The sequence below is a fragment of the Mandrillus leucophaeus genome, unplaced genomic scaffold (assembly GCF_000951045.1).
Source record: "Mandrillus leucophaeus isolate KB7577 unplaced genomic scaffold, Mleu.le_1.0 Scaffold247, whole genome shotgun sequence".
Lineage (NCBI taxonomy): Eukaryota > Metazoa > Chordata > Mammalia > Primates > Cercopithecidae > Mandrillus > Mandrillus leucophaeus.
Genome location: NW_012102554.1, coordinates 2,863,459 through 2,882,312, shown reverse-complemented (window position 1 = coordinate 2,882,312; position 18,854 = coordinate 2,863,459). Strand labels below are relative to the sequence as shown.

Genomic DNA, 18,854 nt, shown 5'->3' with positions numbered 1-18,854 from the left:
AAAAAAAAAAAAAAAAAAAAAGATAGATAGACGGATAGATAAAGGTTTAAGGGTTTAATCTGTCCCCAAGGATAAGAGCTTTAAAACCTCAATACTTTTTCCGAAGAAGGACCAAGGACTCCAGGTATAGGCCAGCAATAAATACAAGGTGTAGCCAGGCAGCAGTGGCAAAGTAGAGCACAGTTACAAGTAAGGATTTAGACTGACATTATAGACAAAATAACAGAAATTCGGAAGAGGCTCCTGTGAGGAAAGCAGACAAGGGGGAAGTCTTAAGCAGCACCAGGGAGAGCTCCCAGCCCGTAGTATATATGCTCCTGCTATACGCTAAGCTGCCCGTTTTCCTCCAGAAACTAAGGTCTTCCCCAGATTGTCCTGCCTTTAAAGCAGGGCCATCATGGACTTAAGGACCTTTCTGACCTCCAGTGATAGGGTCCACATATACTCCCACACAAGAATTTTTGGTCAAGCTCTCAGGTCAAGCTCCACTGAGCTCCAATTCTACCTAGAACATTGCCCCTTGAAGTGTGATCCGTGCACAAGAACACAAGCCCCTCTACTGTGTTAGGAATGCAGAGTTCAAGGGCCCCAGTCCAGGTCTACAGAATCAGAATCTGCATTTTAACAAGACCTCCTGCTGATTCATATGCACATTTAAGTCTGAGAAGTACTGGCCTAGAGAATGTGGCCCCACCAGAACTCAGCAGAGCACCGTTTTCAAGAGCCTTCCTTGGCTTTGTTACTGGATGAGTGATCCTGGGGGTAGGAACCCTGTCATTAAAATCATTGGGATTATACAATAAGTCGTATAAAGCATTGGGAAGAAATGTGATGAAAATGAAGAAACAAAAGGAAAAATTATCTCTAGGCTGATATTTGGTATGCAACAACATGCAACTGGTATTTGGTTTAAAATGTGTTTGTTTTTCCATTAGATTCAGCTGTCCTAATTTGAAAGCGCCTCCAAAAATATCAGTTGCTATTTAACTTCCCTTAGTTAAGAGTTGTTTAATTTTGTTAGACAATGAAGTTAATTCTCATCACTGCAACAGGAAAAACAATGTCATGAACCCACAAAAGATGTCCCTACCTACCTATGGTCACAGTGGCATAAGCTGGGGACACTGACTAAAGGCATGTCCTAGTCACTTAAACTTACCAGGGTATAATGGGGACTGCCAGAATCAGCGCTAGAAGCTGCATGTAAGAGTTGTGATTCCTGCTTGTGTTTGCTTCTTGAATTTCAATTTCCCAGCAGGAACATTTTTGCCCTGCTTCTTAGACGGCAGTCCCTAAAGAGTCATTCTCCATTTTTATCCTGCAATGGATTTTCTAAGCCATCATTTCAGGTAAATTCTCTATGAATCAATCCAGTATGCATGAGGAATTGGCTCTGAGTCCAGCTCTGGGCTAGGGGGTGTGAAGGGGAAAGGGGCTAGGTGGCAAGACCCAAAATACATTCCAGCTGCATGCTCCCTACCCTCCAGAGGGGCAGAGCTGTAGTTGTTTTTTGGTTTCTTTGTTTTTTGTTTTTTAGATGGAGTCTTGCTCTGTCACCCAGGCTTGAGTGCAGTGGCATGATCTCAGCTCACTGCAAGCTCCAGCTCCAGGAGCGATTCTCGAGCGATTCTCCTGCCTCAGTCTCCCAAGTAGCTGGGATTACAGGCATCCGCCACCATGCTCGGATAATTTTTGTATTTTCAGTAGAGACAGGGTTTCACCATGTTGGCCAGGCTGGTCTCAAACTCTTGTCCTCAAGTGATCTGCCCGCCTCGACCTCCCAAAATGCTGGAATTACAAGTGTGAGCCACTGCGCCCAGCCTGTTGTTTTTTTGATAGACTTCAAAAACAGGAAACCATTGGGAAGAAATGAAAGAGAGGGTAATGAAGTACTGGAAAATGTGGTTCGCACTTCAAGTACTATAGAAGGTCAGAAAAGAATGAGTTCTTTCCTATGAAAAGAGGAGAGGAAAATTTAAATGGTCCTTGATGAATGTGTTTCAATTTCATGCACAGAAGAGAGATTAAGGGAAGTTTCTAGGGAGGAAAGAGGGAGTGCAAAGGCACAAAGGTGAGCGTTATTTAATATCTCGTATTTTACCTTCCACTTCCCTAAATGAGAAGAATAATAACAGGATTTGTTTTAGTTAAATCATAGGTTTTAATGATACGGTTAAATGAGATGGTTTTTGCAATTGCTTTATAGACTAAAGGGTTATTCGAATTATTCCTCACTACTGTTATTATCATTGTTATGGGCATGCCTGCTGTGTTTAGGACTTTACCCTAGGCCTATGGATAATCAAACTGATAAAATGATTTCAGTAACCAACCAGCAGTGATTTAAAACCAGAATACCAAGTTCTGATTTCTACAACTTATGATCAAACCAGCCAAGAGATTTAAATCAGTCTTCTACGTAAGACATTTTTTTTCTACAGTCAGTCTGTTCAGAAATCAAATTACAGATCAGAAGGATAATGATAACAATATTAACACTGGTCATCATTAATTGTATATCAGTGGACTAGGCTGTCTGCACACATGCCCTTGCTAATTCCTCACAGCAGTCCTATGAGGAGGAGACATCACCCCTATTCTGAAGAAAAGGAAACTGGGGCTCAGAGAATTTAAATAACCTATCCATCTTCAGAACTAATAAGTGATGAGCCTGGATTTGAACACATGCTTGTCTGGCTTCAAAGCCTAAGCTCTTCCCCCATCTTACCAGATATGAAAAGGAAATCACGCAAGAAAAGTCACCCTTTAGGGTTTTTCCTACCATGCCTGGGTAACATGAACAACAAATTGGGAGGAAAAAATAGCTGAATACATGAACTAAACTGAACATTGCACCAAGCTTGGAAACACCTTTGTACCCTGGACCAAGCTATTGATTAGACCAGATTCTAACACCCTTTCTAACTTTTCTTACTCTACTCTTGGGGAGAATGGATTCAAGGGAACCAGCCAGCTTACCCTTGTAAATTACAGAATGTTGTTTTCTAAACAGGAAAAGGTGGGGTTACAGCTGATGAACTTGATTGGTTGTAAAACTCAGTTAGATAAATTACATCCAAAGCACCTCTTCACCACATAAGTTAGCTTTTCTGTTGCCACTGTTTGTTGCCTCGGCCCCCATAGCTCATTTCTCATCACAGCCTCACAGCTACCTCACAGCTCACATCATGCCCTCAATGTGCTTGCACTGTGAAGCGAATGCTACTGTATTTGTTCTCGGGAAGAGAAAAAAGTATCAGCTTTGTCTTCCTGATAAAGTCAGACAAAAAACCTTTTTTATTTTTATTTATTTATATATTTATTTTGGAGACGGAGTCTCACTCTGTTGCCCAGACTGGAGAGTAGTGGCACGATCTTGGCTCACTGAAACCTCTGCCTCCCGGGTTCATGTGATTTTCCTGCCTCAGCTTCCTGAGTAGCTGGGATTACAGGCGTGCACCATCAGGCCTGGCTAATTTTTTTTTGTATTTTTAGTAGAGACGGGGTTTTACCATGTTGGCCAGGCTGGTTTTGAACTCCTGGCCTCAAGTGACCTGTCCATTGTGGCCTCCCAAAGTGCTGGAATTACAGGCGTGAGCCACTGCACCCGGCCAGAAAACCTTTTTTTTTTTTTTTTTTTTTTTTTTAATAGCTACATTGATCACAAAGTAAGTTGAACACTTAGAGGTTGAGGAGGCAACATTACGAAAACCAAGTAAATATAAAAGGGGAGCCGACAGTTTGGTACAGAATGTGACCACTAACTCAGCATCCTCAGGCTCCGAGAGGGACAGAATCAGAATGTGGAGAGCACAGCCTGGGTGTTCAGCACGCATCCATCTGGACCTTCGGCAAGCTGAACTCACTTTCTATCTATAGCATCCCTCATTTTGTTTTTCTTTTAAAAATGTATTTCCCAGGATTCTTTCACGGCAACCACAGAAGTGCCTTAGCTCTTTCCCCATGTCTCCCCCTTCCCCAGCCCCCATCACCCTCTTCAGTGATTCTGGGCATAGCACCAGATGCAGACACGACAGCACAAGTCTAGGACGGGAACTGTTTGGCTGCTTACTCGCAGAAAGAATTTTGAAAAACTATGCAACCCCCTGTCTATTTTTAGGTTGGCATCTAAAATTTATCACCATAAGTTCAAATAGTTGCACAAAATGTAATTTCTAGCATAATGATATTTGAAAATAGATTGGTTCCAGCACCCTTTGGAATGATTCCAGTGACCGCTAAGCATACAGATATGGGATACCTGCTTCTTGGGTCATTATGCAGACTCAAGGGCTGAATAGAGACACAGTGCCTGGCACATGATAAATACTATGTCTTTGCCGTATGTGTGGGCGTATAGAGAAAGAAAGAGGGAAAGAGAAGGCAAGATGTTAGCAGTAAATCTTAGGAGGGATTGTAGCAGACGATGTTGATGCCCCACCCCACATCCCCTCAGCTCCTGTTTGAGTTCACTCACAGCTGTGGTTCACAGTTTTTGCCATGGGAAGACTTGACACCTCAAATGACGCATCTCACCGCTTCTCTGCCAGAGGGCTTTCTCCAGCACAGGGAAGCGTGCAATACTACTGGTTAGGCACAACCTGGAAACTGAGGCAGCTGACTTTCTCAGGGTTGACTCTTAACCAATGGGAAGAGGAGGCAGTGGATAAAAGCCCCCGTCCCCCCATCCTTTGGCGAGACAACTGGGAAGCTTATTGTGCTTGGTTTCCCAGAAGGTCCGCAGGACGGAGCCCCGGTTGCACACAGCGGTGACTGCCGCAGGAATGCACGTATTATTACTGTGTTTTCCTTTTCTGTCACACGTCCTGCACCCTTTCACTTGTGCTTTCTGGGATCGCCTCCCGAATAAACGTCCTGTACCCAGGTTCTCTCAGGATCTCCTCTGAGGGAAACCCAACCAAGTCCAGGAGATATGGAGATTCATTACAGTGCTCTTTCCATTTTTCTGTGGTTTGAAACTTTCCAAAGTAAACATATAAACAGATTTGTTTAAATGTTTTAGAAGAGCAGCCCTACGGTATGTTCTGGGATACATCGTACCTGGCTGTGTGCTCCAGAATCCAGTGTGTGATCCTCCCAGAGATTCTGTAAACTACTGAGTATCCCTTAATCAGCCCATTTCTGCTTAAAAACAAATCATTGATATTGAATCGTTTTAGTAGCAAGAGGTATAGGAGAATGGTTCTGAATGGGGAATCCTTCCATCATTCAAGGGCAGCTAACTCCTCTCAGCCTCTGACTATTCTTTTTGCTGCCATTTAAATATACATTATATATATAATGAACGTGGTGTCTTAAAACAGCACAAACTTATTATCTTACAGTTCTGCAGGTCAGAGATCTAGCATGGGCCTCACTGGGCTAAAATCAAAATGTATACAGAGCTGTACTCTTTTTTTTTTTTTTTCTTGAGACGGAGTCTCACTCTTTCATCCAGGCTGGAGGGCAGTGGCACAATCTCGGCTCACTGCAAGCTCCACCTCCCGGGTTCACGCCATTCTCCTGCCTCAGCCTCCTGAGTTGCTGGGACTACAGGCGCCCATCACCACGTCCGGCTAATTTTTTGTATTGTTAGTAGAGACGGGGTTTCACCATGTTAGCCAGGATGGTCTCGATCTCCTGACCTCGTGATCTGCCCATCTTGGCCTCCCAAAGTGCTGGGATTACAGGTGTGAGCCACCACGCCCGGTCTCAGAGCTGTATTCTTTTTAGAGGCTCTAGAAAAAGCTTCATTTCCTTGACTCTGCCGGTTTCTAGGGGCTGCCTGCATTCTTTGGCACATGGCCCCTTTTGCCGTCTTCAAGCCAGCAATAGCAGATCAAGTCCTTTCAACATAGCATCTCTCCAATCCTCTCTTCTGCCTCTGTGTTCCACTTTTAAGCACTCATTAGATTGGCCCCATCTCAAGATCAGCTGACTAGCAATCTTAATTTCCTTTTGCTGGGTGCAGTGGCTCACATCTGTAATCCCAGCACTTTAGGAGGTCAAGGCAAGCAGATCAAGAGGTCAGGAGTTCAAGACCAGCCTGGCCAACATAGTGAAACCCCCATCTCTACTAAAAATACCAAAATTAGCCAGGCGTGGTGTTACATGCCTGTAATCCCAGCTACTCAAGAGGCTGAGGCAGGAGAATTGTTTGAACCCAGGAGGCGGAGGTTGCAGTGAGCCAAGATTGTGCCACTGCACTCCACTCTGGGCGACAGAGCGAGATTTTGTCTCAAAAACAAAAAACAAAAAACAAAAAAACACGCTGCACGCGGTGGCTCACACCTGTAATCCCAGAACTTTGGGAGGCCGAGGAGAGCGGATCGTGAGGTCAGGAGATCGAGACCATCCTGGCTAATACGGTGAAACCCCGTCTCTACTACAAATACAAAAATTTAGCCAGACATTGTGGCGGATGCCTGTAGTCCCAGCTACTCAGGAGGCTGAGGCAGGAGAATGGCGTGAACCTGGGAGGCGGAGCTTGCAGTGAGCCGAGATCCTGCCACTGCACTCCAGCCTGGGCGACAGAGTGAGACTCACTCTCAAAAAAAAAAAAAGTTTTTTCCTTTTACCATGTCAAGTAATGAAGGAGTTCAGGAAATGCCATCCCCAAATACACCAATTTGGTATATTGATTACTTAGCGCTGGAGGTATTTAAAAGAGAGCAAATGCAAGGGGAGGCTTTCTCTTAACTCCCCACTTGCCTAAATACAGATCCTCAATAAAGAACTCAGTTGTCACCAGTCCCCTCCTCAGGAGTTTCATCAGCCAGGGAAGATTAACTCATCACAGGAGAGAAAACAAGAAGCCAACACCACACCCAGAGAAGGGCCCATTCGTTTTTATTCCAAAATCACTTACTCTCTCCTAAATTGCCTGCATACATCCTCCCCTCTCCCCTATGAAGAGAGCATACAAGCTCCTAAATCCCTCTGGTTTGGGGGGATTCCCTTTTCTTTCCTGTGATGCCCCGTGCACATAATACATTTGTATAACTTTTCTCCTGTTAATCTGCCTGTTGTCAGTTCATTTCATGGGCTCAGCTATGAAACCCTCAGAGAGTGGAGGGGAAGTCTTTCCTCTCCTACAGTAGCATATTCACTAGTTCCAAGAATTAGAGTCTGGGTCAGGGGTGGTGGCTCACACCTATAATCCCAGCACTTTGGGAGGCCAAGGCGGGAAGGCAGGCGGATCACTTGAGGCCAGGAGCTCGAGACGAGCCTGGCCAACATGGTGAAACCCTGTCTTTGCTAAAAATACAAAAAATTAACTGGGCATGATGGTAATCCCAGCTACTCAGGAGGCTGGAGGAGAATCCTCTGAACGTGGGAGATGGAGGTTGCAGTGAGCCGAGATCACGCCACTGCACTCCAGCCTGGGTGACAGAGTGAGACTCTGTCTCCAAAAAAGGAAAAAGAATTAGAATGTGGACGTCTTTGGGAGAGCCACCATTCTACTTGCCAGAGCCTCATAGCAGCCTGACCCTCATCTTTCCCTTCTCAAGGATGATTAAGAACACCTGGGAGGAAGCTGTGGGCTGTGGCTTCCCAAGCAAATAGGTTTGCTGAGGAAATGAAAACAGCCATCTACCAATAGCTTAAACAGGAACTCTTTTTTTTTTTTTTTAGAGACAGGGGTCTCACTATGCTGCCCAGGCTGGTCTCAAACCCTGGCCTCAAGCTATCCTCCCACCACTGCTTTGCAAAGTGCTGGGATTGCATGCATGAGCCACCATGCCTGGCCAAAACAAGAGCTCTTGCATGCTACAATAAGGAATAGCAGATAATGGCTTAGAACTCTGTTTGCAAATTTAGGCTTAAGTACAGAGTCTTTTCTATTTTCCCAAGATTATGTCCCCTAAAATAAGAAAATTAGCTACTAATTCCTCAGTTCACAGGGTGTGTGGTTGTGTGTGTGTGTGTGTGTGTGTATTTAATACTGTCCACCCAGTTTTGAGGCCCTGGCTAGAGATGGTCGGTTCCTCTTCTTGGGCGGCCAGTTACGTCCGCACCTCAACCACCTCCCTGACTGGGCCCTCACACTCTGGGACACTACACACCCACCCTAACTGCCCTGGGCCAGGTGCCAGACAACGAGGGACAGCCCCTGTGTCCCAGAGCCCAGTGAAATTATTCAAATTAGCCAGTAGTAAGCCATGTTCCCCCGCCTCCCACAGAGACCACAAGAAAGGTGCATTTCCACAGCCACCCCCTCGCCCCCTTTGCCACGTGACTGACCCGGGGCTTCACCCGAGTTTGGCCTTGCGTGGAGTGCTGTTGCTCCCAAGGGAGCTGCACATATAACAAAACTGTAAAACTCTGGTTTCTCTCTCTTGATCTGCACCTTCACTTAAGGTAGCATGTTTACAACGCAAGGTACCTGTGTTTGGTTTTTCTTACTTTTTATTTTTTGATCGATTTCTTTCCCCTTGAAAAGGGGCTCAGGGAGGAACTTTCTCAACCAGTTCAAGGCTCATTTTAATGTCAACAGTGGAAAGCCCAGAAAGGCCTGAGGCAACAGTCTGCCTTCCTACACTGATGCCCAGTTTCCCTCCGGCCACTCCATAGCAGATGGCAGCAGAGACAGTCTAGGCAGGGACCCACTGTAACACCTTTTTAAAAAAATTTTTTTTCCAAGACAGCGTCACCCAGGCTGGAGTGCAATGGTGCGATCACAGTTCACTGCAGCCTCAACCTCCTGGACTCAAGCGATTCTCCCACCTCAACCTCCCAAATAGCTGGGACTATAGACGCATACCACCACGCCCAGCAAATTTTTGTATTTTTGTAGAGAGAGGGTTTTGCCATGTTGTCTAGGCTAGTCTTAAACTCCTGGGCTCAAGAGATCCACGAGCCTCAGTCTCCCAAAGTGTTGGGATTACAGACATGAGCCACTGCACCCGGCTTGTAACACGTTCTTTGGAACTGTCTTTTGATTAATCCAAAAACCAGCGTACAGGGTAGCAACATAAATTCTGACTGAAGAAATCTTCTCCTTCATGAATAACTGCTTTATAGCAAGTCTTTTCTGTTTCACAAGTCTTCTCTCTCCCCAACAAAACTCCCAGACCTCCTGTGCCATCATAAACGCTAAACTGCCCCAAACTTCAAACCTTACTGCACCATCTTAGGAGTCCCACCCCTCAGATTTCCACTTAGGAGTCCCAGCCCCCGGTCCACTATGCTGGACTGTCTCTACAGCACAATCTCCCCACTCAGAGGAACAGAGAAGCTGGACCCACATGCAGATCTGGGCCAACAGCCCCCAAAATCCAAGCCCTCCTTGGGGCCTCTCCCCTCTGCCCCTCCCACCTCACTCTATCCCATTCTCCCCCTTCCTTTTAACTGTAATAGCCTCTCATCCCCCGTTTTGTTTTTTTGTTTTGTTTTTTTTTTTTTGGTTGTTTGTTTTTCTGCCCACTCAAGTAAAGGCTGCAGCAGGTTCCACCCCGGGGCACTCACCTAAGACAAATAAAGATTAAAGTATTTTTGTTGTTGTTGTTGTTGAGACGGATTGCTGTCGTGCATTCTCGGCTCACTGCAGCCTCCATCTCCTGCGTTCAAGGGACTCTCCTGCTTCAGCCCCCAGACTCAGCTGGGACTACAGGTGCCTGCCATGCCCGGCTAATTTTTGTATTTTTAGTAGAGATGGGGTTTCACCACGTTGGCCAGGCTGGTCTCAAACTCCTGGCCTTAAGCAATCCTTTCGTCTCGGCCTCCCAAAGTGCTGGGATTACAGGCGTGAGCCACTGCACCTGGCCAATTAAATTATTTTCTTCCTCCTGGTGGAGGGAGATGATTTCACACCTATGAGGGTGAGAGGATGGAAAGTTTCTGAAACTTTTGTCTTTTCCCTGCTCTGAAGGAGAAGTGGGTGCAGCTGTGCTTAGTTTGTTGTGTTTGAGGGCTACTATATACACTCTGATCAATACTCTGAGTAATTTCCTTCCCCTCTTCATGTTTCCAGCTGAACTATTTGTCAAGTTTTCTTGTGGGAACCCCAGTGGTCTCTATTGGAAGATACATATATACCTCTTTGTTTCTGCTACGGACTGATACTCATCTTGCTTCTCCTCTGAGTCCAGTCCTGGGCTCCCAGCAACCATACGTAAGAGACAGCCCTTCCCTCTAGCAGGCATCCTCTGCCCCAACGACTGTTCCCAAAGCAAATCCTAGCCTGTGCTCTGTGCGTTGTCCTCACCCTCCCTGATCTGTGGGTTACGATGTTTGGACTCATTCACAGGGCAAGATCTTAGAATAAAGTAATTATAAAATCTAATATACTTCAACATAATGTTCAAAAGCTGAATGAAAAGCCTGGTGTAAAATCTATACTAAAGAAACATCTGGGCCTGGCGTGGTGGCTCACCTCTGTAATCCCAGCACTTTGGGAGGCCGAGGCAAAAGGACCACTTGAGGCCAGGAGTTCAAGACCAGCCTGGCCAACATGGTGAAACCCCGTCTCTACTAAAAATACAAAGATTAACTGGATGTGGTGGCGCATGCCTGTAATCCCAGCTACTCAGGAGGCTAAGGCAGGAGAATCGCTTGAACTCAGGAGGCAGAGTTCAGCCAAGATCGGTAAGCCGAGATCAGCCATTGAGCTACAGCCTGGGCTACAGAGCCAACAAAGCGAGACACTGTATCAAGCAAAAGAAACATCTGTTGCTTGAGCTTGGTTTAAATACAACATTGTTCAAACGCATTTTCTAACTTTTAAAATGTTTCTTTCAAACACAGGATGTGGGACTTTTCTCTGGTTAATGAGTAACCCATTTTCCTGTTGGCTCTGGGTCACCAGGAAGGACTAGGAGTTCCTCCTCCTTCAGTCACTGTGGGTTTTTTTCTTGTAGTCCACAGCTCATATACTCCTTCTGGCCTCACTCATTCCTGCCCAGGAAGAAGCCAGGGGTGAGTGTGGGAGGCACAGAGGAGGGTAAGCTTTACTTAAGGTTAAGAGCTAAGTTATTTGTGTGGACTGAATTCAGTTAGCTCTACTCACTAACTCTGTAACCTTGGACAAGTTAGCTTAACCTCTTCAAGCCTCAGTTTTCTGCAAATAGGGGCTAATAGTAGTACTGACACTTTCTTCTGTACTAGTAAGTTCTTCTTTTTTTTTGGATATGGAGTTTCGCTCTTGCTGCCCCGGCTAGAGTGCAATGGTGCAATCTCGATTCACTGCAACCTCCACCTGCCAGGTTCCAGCTATTCTCCTGCCTCAGCCTCTCAGGTAGCTGGGACTACAGGCATGTACCATCATGCGCGACTAATTTCGTATTTTTAGTAGAGACGGGATTTCACCACGTTGACCAGGTTGGTCTCGTTCTCCTGACCTTGTGATCCGCTGCCTCGGCCTCCCACAGTTATAGGATTACAGCCATGAGCCACCATGCCTGCCCTGTACTAGTAATTTCTATATTATAATAATAGTACTGATATCATCTTTGTACTAATAATTTCTGTGCCTTAATACTAATTTCTGTACTAATAATACAGATACAGTAAAATGTCTGTGGCACCAATAATTTAATAATTCTGCATAATTTCCGTTCCATAACAAACTGCTAAATTTTTTTGTAAATGAGCCTAATATAGAGTTATTCTGAGTACTGGATGAGACAAAAAGCAGATAAAACATTCAGAGTATAGCATATAGTACAGGTTAATAAATGTCAGCTATTATTATTATTAATGAGGACTTGTCTTCTAGTCATTCTGCCCGAGCCTTTGCACCTACAGAAACTTGTGAAGAAAATCTAAAACTGGCTTGTTTTCAGGTCTGTCTCAGTACAGAAAAGACAGTCCCAGTGAGTGATCTGTGGGGAAAGAAGAGGAGAACATCCCCTTTCCCTGGGACCTCTTCAAGGAGTCTGTGCACTACCTTCCCAGCTTTGAAAAGAATTTGTTCCTGCCAAGGAGAGAAATGGGGATGAAGGGACTGCAGTGAACCACATGGTCATGAAGCATGAAGTAGGGGCTATTGTTTTCTCTCCGGATAGAATAGCGATTTTTCTCAGAGGGACAAGGATGGTGATCAGACAGAGAAGAAAGGGGACTGACTCTGGTTTGGGGTGGTAACTTCTGACTGTCCCAGAGAAAGGCATCTTCAGGCATAATGGAGACTCCAGAGCCAGGAGAGTGAGAGCCCCAGTGTCACTGCACTGGACCCAGGCCTGGAGTAGAAACAGACATTCCAAACCTCCCATGGCTGTAAGTGGAATGAGTGGGTGTCTGGAGGAGGGAATAGGAGTATCATCTTCCTCACCTCCCCTTCCAGGGAGGAGCCACCAGATAGAGATGAGCTGAATCACTTCAGGGCCGCCCTTAAGACGACATTTTAATTTTTAAAATTTTATCAAATTTTATTTTTAAAGATTAGTCAAGTGTAGTAGTAAGAAGGAGGGAAAGAGTAGAATAAGGTGTTTTATCTGTAACTGACTGAACAATCGAAGTGAGAGATGACAATGTGCTAGCAGCCCTCACTCGCTCTCGGCACCTCCTCGGCCTTGGCGTCCACTCTGGCCGCGCTTGAGGAGCCTTTCCGCCCGCCGTTGCACTGTGGAAGCCCCTCTCTGGACTGGCCGAGGCCAGAGCCGGCTCCCTCTGCTGGGTGTGGAGGGAGAGGTGCCCAGCAGCAGCACTGGGTGGGCACCGGCTCAGAGGGCCCCCACACTGGGAGTGGCCGGCCCACTGGCCTGCCAGCGCCACTGGCCCCAGAGAGTGAGGAGCTTAGCACCTGGGCCAGCAGCTGCAGAGGGTGGGCCCCATTCCCCAGCACTGCAGGCCCGCCTGGGCCGCGCTGGAATTCTCGCCAGGCCTCAGCCGCCTCCCCGTGGGGCAGGGCTCGGGACCTGCAGCCCGCCATGCTCGAGCCCCCCGCCCTACCCACGGTGGGCTCCTGTGCGGCCCAAGCCCACCCAATGGGCACCACCTCCTGCTCCGCAGCACCCGGTCCCATCTACCGCTCAAGGGCTTAGGAGTGCAGGCATCTGGCACAGGACTGGCAGGCAGCTCCTCCTGTGGCCCCACAGCACGAACCACTAGGCGAAGCCAGCTGGGGTCCTGAGTCTGGTGGGGACTTGGAGAACTTTTATGTCCAGCTAGAGGATTGTAAATGCACCAATCAGCACTCTGTGTCTAGCTCAGGGATTATAATCGCACCAATCAGCACTCTGTCAAAGTGGACCAATCAGCTCTCTGCATAATGGACCAATCAGCAGGATGTGGGGGGGGGGCCCAGATAAGGGAATAAAAGCAGGCTGCCCTAGCCAGCGGCGGAAACTGGCTCCAGTCCACTTCTGTGGTATGGAGTCTTTGTTCTTTTGCTCTTCATAATAAATCTTGCTGCTGCTCACTTTTTTGCGTCTGCACTGCATTTAAGAGGTGTAACACTCACCGCAAACGTCTGCAGCTTCACTGTGAAGCCAGCGAGACCACAAACCCACCAGGAGGGACGAACAACTCCAGACACGCCATCTTTAGGAACTAACACTCACTACAAGGGTCTGGGGCTTCATTCTTGAAGTCAGCGAGACCAAGAACCCACCAATTCCAGACACAAAAGTGAGATAACTCACTGCCTTCGGACCAGCCAGATTACATTTTAAAATTAGATCTTTAGGGCCTCATTTTGGTATTTATATTTTATTTATTTTTATTGGTTTTTTTGAGACGGAGTTTTGCTCTTGTTGGCCAGGCTGGAGTGCAATGGTGTGATCTTGGCTCACTACAACCTCCGCCTCTCAGGTTGAAGAGATTCTCCTGCCTCAGCCTCCTGAGTAGGTGGGATTACAGGTGCACACCACCATGCCCAGCTAATTTTTTGTATTTTTAGTAGAGATGGGGTTTCACTGTGTTAGCCAGGGTGGTCTCGCTCTCCTGACCTTGTAATCCACCCGCCTTGGCCTCCCAAAGTCCTGGGATTACAGATACGAGCCACCGTGCCCGGCTAATTTTTGTATTTTTGATAGAGATGGGATTTGTTGGCCAGGCTTGTCTTGAACACTGGCCCTCAGGTGATCTGCCTGCCACAGCCTCCCAAAGTGCTAGGATTATAGGCGTGAGCCACTGTGCCCAGCTGTATTTTATTTTAAATGGAGTCATCCTTGAAATGACTTGGAGTTAAGTTCACGAATTAAAATCAACTATTTCAAATATTTTAAGAAGTAAAACAACAACAACAACAACAACAAAACCATGTATGATTCCCCAACCCTACAATCACCTCCATCCTGATTTTCTGCTTTCAGCCAGGTAGTGCTGAGTCCCTGTCCTCAGAAGCCTGGAATATTTATCAAACAAAAACTTTTTTTCTCTTTCCTGCTGCCGCCCAAGATGCCAGAAGGGAAGAAGGACAAGGGGAAGAAGGTGGCTCCAGCCGCTGCTGTCGCAAAGAAGCAGGAGGCCAGGAAAGTGGTGAATCCCATGTTGGAGAAAAGGCCTAAGAATCTTGGTATTCGACAGCAAACCCAACCCAAAAGGGACCTCACTTGCTTTGTCAAATGGCCCCGCTTTATCAGGTTGCAGTGGCAAAGAGCCATCCTCTACACGTGGCTGAAGGTGCTGCCTGTGATGAACCAGTTCACCCAGGCCTTGGACCCCCAAACAGCTACTCAATTATAGTACATAAGCTGGCCCACTAGTACAGACCAGAGACAAAGCAAGACAAGAAGCAGAGGCTGCTGGCCTGGGCTGAGAAGAAAGCTGCCAGCAAAGGGGACGTCCCCACCAAGAGACCACCTGTCCTTCAAGCAGGAATTATCACTGTAGCCACCTTAGTGGAGAACAAGAAGTCTCAGCTGGTGGTGACTGGACGTGATGTGGATCCCATCAAGCTAGTTGTCTTCTGCCTGCTCGCAGCCTCAGCCTCAGCCTCAGCCTCCTCATCTGGAAAGTGGATGATGATAGGCCAGGCGTGGTGACTCACGCCTGTAATCCCAGTACTTTGGGAGGCCGAGGCGGGCGGATCACCAGGTCAGGAGATCGAGACCATCCTGGCTAACATGGTGAAACTCCGTCTCTACTGAAAATACAAAAAAACTAAGCAGTGTGGTGGCGGGTGCCTGTAGTCCCAGCTACTCGGGAGGCTGAGACAGGAGAATGGCATGAACCTAGGAGGCGGAGCTTGCAGTGAGCCAAGATCGGGCCACTGCACTCCAGCCTGGGCGACAGAGTGAGACTCCGTCTCAAAATAAATAAATAAATAAATAAAAATAAATGAAAGTGGGTGATGATAGTGCATTTCTCTGTGTTGTAAAATAAAGGTCCCTGACTGCATTATCAAGGGGAAGGTAAGACAGGGATGTCTAGTCCATGGGAAGACCTGCACCACTGTCACCACACAGGCTAACTTGAAAGACAAAGAAACTTTGGCTTAGCTGGAGGAAGCTATCAGAACCAATTAGAATGGCAGATACGATGAGATCCGTCATCACCGGGGAGTCAATGTCCTGGCTCCCAAGTGTGTGGCTCTCATTGCCAAGCTGAAACAGCCAAAGGCTAAAGAACTTGCCACCAAATTGGGTTAAATGTATGCTGTTGAGTTTTCTGCACATAAAAATAATTAAAATAATACAAATTCTCCTTAAAAAAAAGAAAAAAACTTTCTCTCCAGACATCTTGCAGAAATGGAGTTACAATACCTTCCTCCTTGTGCTAAGCCAATCCACACCTCTGAACTGAATGTTGAGAACTGAGCTGAGCAGTCTTCACAAAACAAATGCAGCTTGTAGTAAAATATCATGCAGGATGATTTCATTTCTCTATAAACAGCAAATTTATAGAGACAGAAAGTAGATCAGCGGTTGCCTAGAGCTGGGGGTAGGAGTGGGTATGAACTGAAAATGGACATGAGGAAACATTTTGGGGTAGTGGAAATGTTCTAAAACTGGATTGTGGTAATGGTTGCACAACTCTGCAAACTTACTAAAATTATCGAATCGTACACTTAAATGGGTGAATTTTATGATATATAAATTTGCCTTAATAAAGCTCATGTTGTTTTAAAGTTAGTGTAAGTAACTGATTTAAATTGGTATGCCAAATAACACTGGTTAGTATCTACATTAGGATCCTGACTCCACTGCTCGCAAACCACGTGAGTTGAAATAAATGATTTCACATCCCCCAGCCTCAATCTCCTCATCTGTAAGTGGGTGATGATAGTGCATATCTGATAGAGTGCCAATTAAATGAGGTAACTTACAGATTCTTAACGCATTATATTTTATCTTAGAAATGAGAATGTAAGAAGGTAAGGAGGTGTGAGTGTTTATCCTTTCTTGGCTTGGGGAGGGAAGTTCATTCTGAATTTTTCAATGAGAATGATCTGGAAGGCGCATGCTCTAGCACCGTCTTTCAGGCTCTCAGACCCACCCATTCCCATGTGCCCAGTGGTTTCACATTTCCCGTCTTCCTTTCCAGGGCCCTTGAACATTGACAGCCACCTCTTTCTGGGTCAAGTTGCAAGGATAAAAGGAATAGTATTTGTTATCAGGCAGAAGGAGCGAGTGGCAGACTGCAGAAGCTCCAGGCTCTTAGGTGACTGTTCTACACTGGCTGCCCTAGGAGACGCTCTAAGGCAGACATAATCAGGGCAACTGAATGTACAACATGCATCCCTGATGCCCAGATAAGCCCAGAAAAGTCAAAGCTGGCTATTGGGAGCAAAATGAGATAACTCAAAAGAGGCAGTGTGGGAGAAAGAGGGATGGGCCCAAGGCCAGTGGGAGGGTTTGTTCTCTCCTCGTGTGTGGAGCGCACTTACGCTGAAGTTTTTAGGGACATGGGATGGACAGGATGAAGTAGTAGCAATTAGTATTATTATTTTTTCTTAGATGAAGTCTCACTCTGTCGCCCAGGCTGGAGTGCAGTGGTGTGGTCTCGGCTCACTGCAGCCTCTGCCTCCAGGGTTCAAGCGATCCTTCCACATCAGCCTCGCAAGTAGCTGGGATTACAGGCATGCACCACCATGCTCAGGCAATTTTCATCTTTTTAGTAGAGACAGGGTTTTGCCGTATTGTCCAAGCTGGTCTTGAACTCCTGACCTCAAGGGATCCACCCGCCTCAGCCTCCCAAAGTACTGGGATTCCAGGTGTGAGCCACGGAGTCCGGCCTAATTCTTAGCAGAAAGAGGCATACGGTTGCATTCTTCATACCCTCACAAACCCCTCCCACTCTGTTCTTGGCAGGCTGGCCTGTTCATTCATTCATCCCACATACACTACCAAATTCCTGTTCTCACAGACCTTACATTGTAGTGGAAGACAGATCATAAAGAAATAATCAAACGACTCTATAACCTAAATGCTAACAAGGAAGGGATGTGTAGGAGGCAAGATGGCTTAGACTGAGGGGTCAGGGAAGACCTCTCTGAGGAAGTAACATGTTAGCAGGGCTTTGAGGGAGCAAAAGAAACAAAGTTTGGAAGAAAGAGCACTCTTGGCGGACAGAAGAGAACATGCAAAGGCCCTGGGCTTGGTGTCAGCTCTGTGTGTTCACAGAGCACAAAGAAGCCAGTGTAGCTGGGACAGAGTGAGAGGGAAGCAGGGTGGTAGGAGATTATTTCAGGGTGATGGTCAGGGCCCAGACCTATTGGCTGGTCATTAGAAACACATGGATTTCATTTCAGATGTGATGAACTGCCATTGGAAGAGTTTTGAACAGGATAGCAAGTGATCTGATCTTGAGGTTATTCCAGCTGTTGCAACAAATATAGGCTGGGCATGGTGGCTAATGCCTGCAATTCCAACACTTTGGGAGGCCAAGGTGGGAGGACCACTTGAGGCCAGGGGTTAGAGGCCAGCCTGGGCAACACAGTGAGACTCCATCTCTACAAAAACTACAAAAATGAGGTGGGTGTAGTGGTGCGTACATGTCATCTCACTCAGGAGGCTGAGGTAGGAGGATTGCTTGAGCCCAGGAGTTGGAGTCTACAGTAAGCTATGGTCGCTCCACTGCACTCCAGCCTGGGCAACAGAGCGAGATTGTGTCTCTAAAAAAAAAACAAAGAATGTATAGGAACTTTCTCACCAAACTACTACAGGATTCCACACCAAAGTGAACAGCCCCTTCTACCTGAGAAAATCTCATGGTCTTGTCTAAGATGCAAAGAAATATGGGCTACATTCTCTGAATTGCCAGAATGAGGAGCTGGGTCTTTCCTCCCATTTTCTCTTCCTGATGGATCGTCTCTTTCCCACTTAGGCCTCGTGCATGGATGTGTCTCCCTCTCTTTTTTTGCCCTGAGAATCAATGGGTTTGTTTGTGGAGGTTTACCTTTAGAAACAATTCAGGCCAGGCACGATCGTTCAGGCCTGTAATCCCAGCACTTTTGGGAGGCCGAGGCGGGCGAATGACGAGGTCAACAGATCAAGACCATCCTGGCCAACATGGTGAAAACCCATCTCTACCGAAAATACAAAAATTAGCCGGGTGTGGTGGCGCCCACCTGTAGTCCCAGCTGCTCAGAGGCTGAGGCAGGAGAATCGCTTGAACCCGGGAGGCAGAGGTTGCAGCGAGCCAAGATCGCTCCACTGCACTCCAGCCTAGGTGACAGAGTAAGACTCTGTTTCAAAAAAAAAAAAAAAAGAAAAGAAAAGAAGCAATTCAGTCCCCTTTAATTCTCTGATATTGAGTCTTGAAAACACTGAAAAAAATGTTTATTAAGATTTGGAAGAAATTTGCAATTTAAAGTGTTTTAACCGAAAAGAAATCAATTACCTCCCTGAGTGCCATGAATGCTAATTCTCTTTGGTTTTTTTTGTTGTTGTTGTTGTTTTTATTATACTTTAAGTTCTAGGGTACATGTGCACAACGTGCAGGTTTGTTACATATGTATACATGTGCCA

At 46.5% G+C, this 18,854-nt stretch overlaps 1 pseudogene; it reads left to right on the top strand.

The window, feature by feature from the left end:
* Window positions 1-10,868: 10,868 nt before the first annotated feature.
* LOC105541917 lies at window positions 10,869-15,533 on the top strand (annotated as a pseudogene).
* The last annotated feature ends 3,321 nt before the right edge of the window (window positions 15,534-18,854 follow it).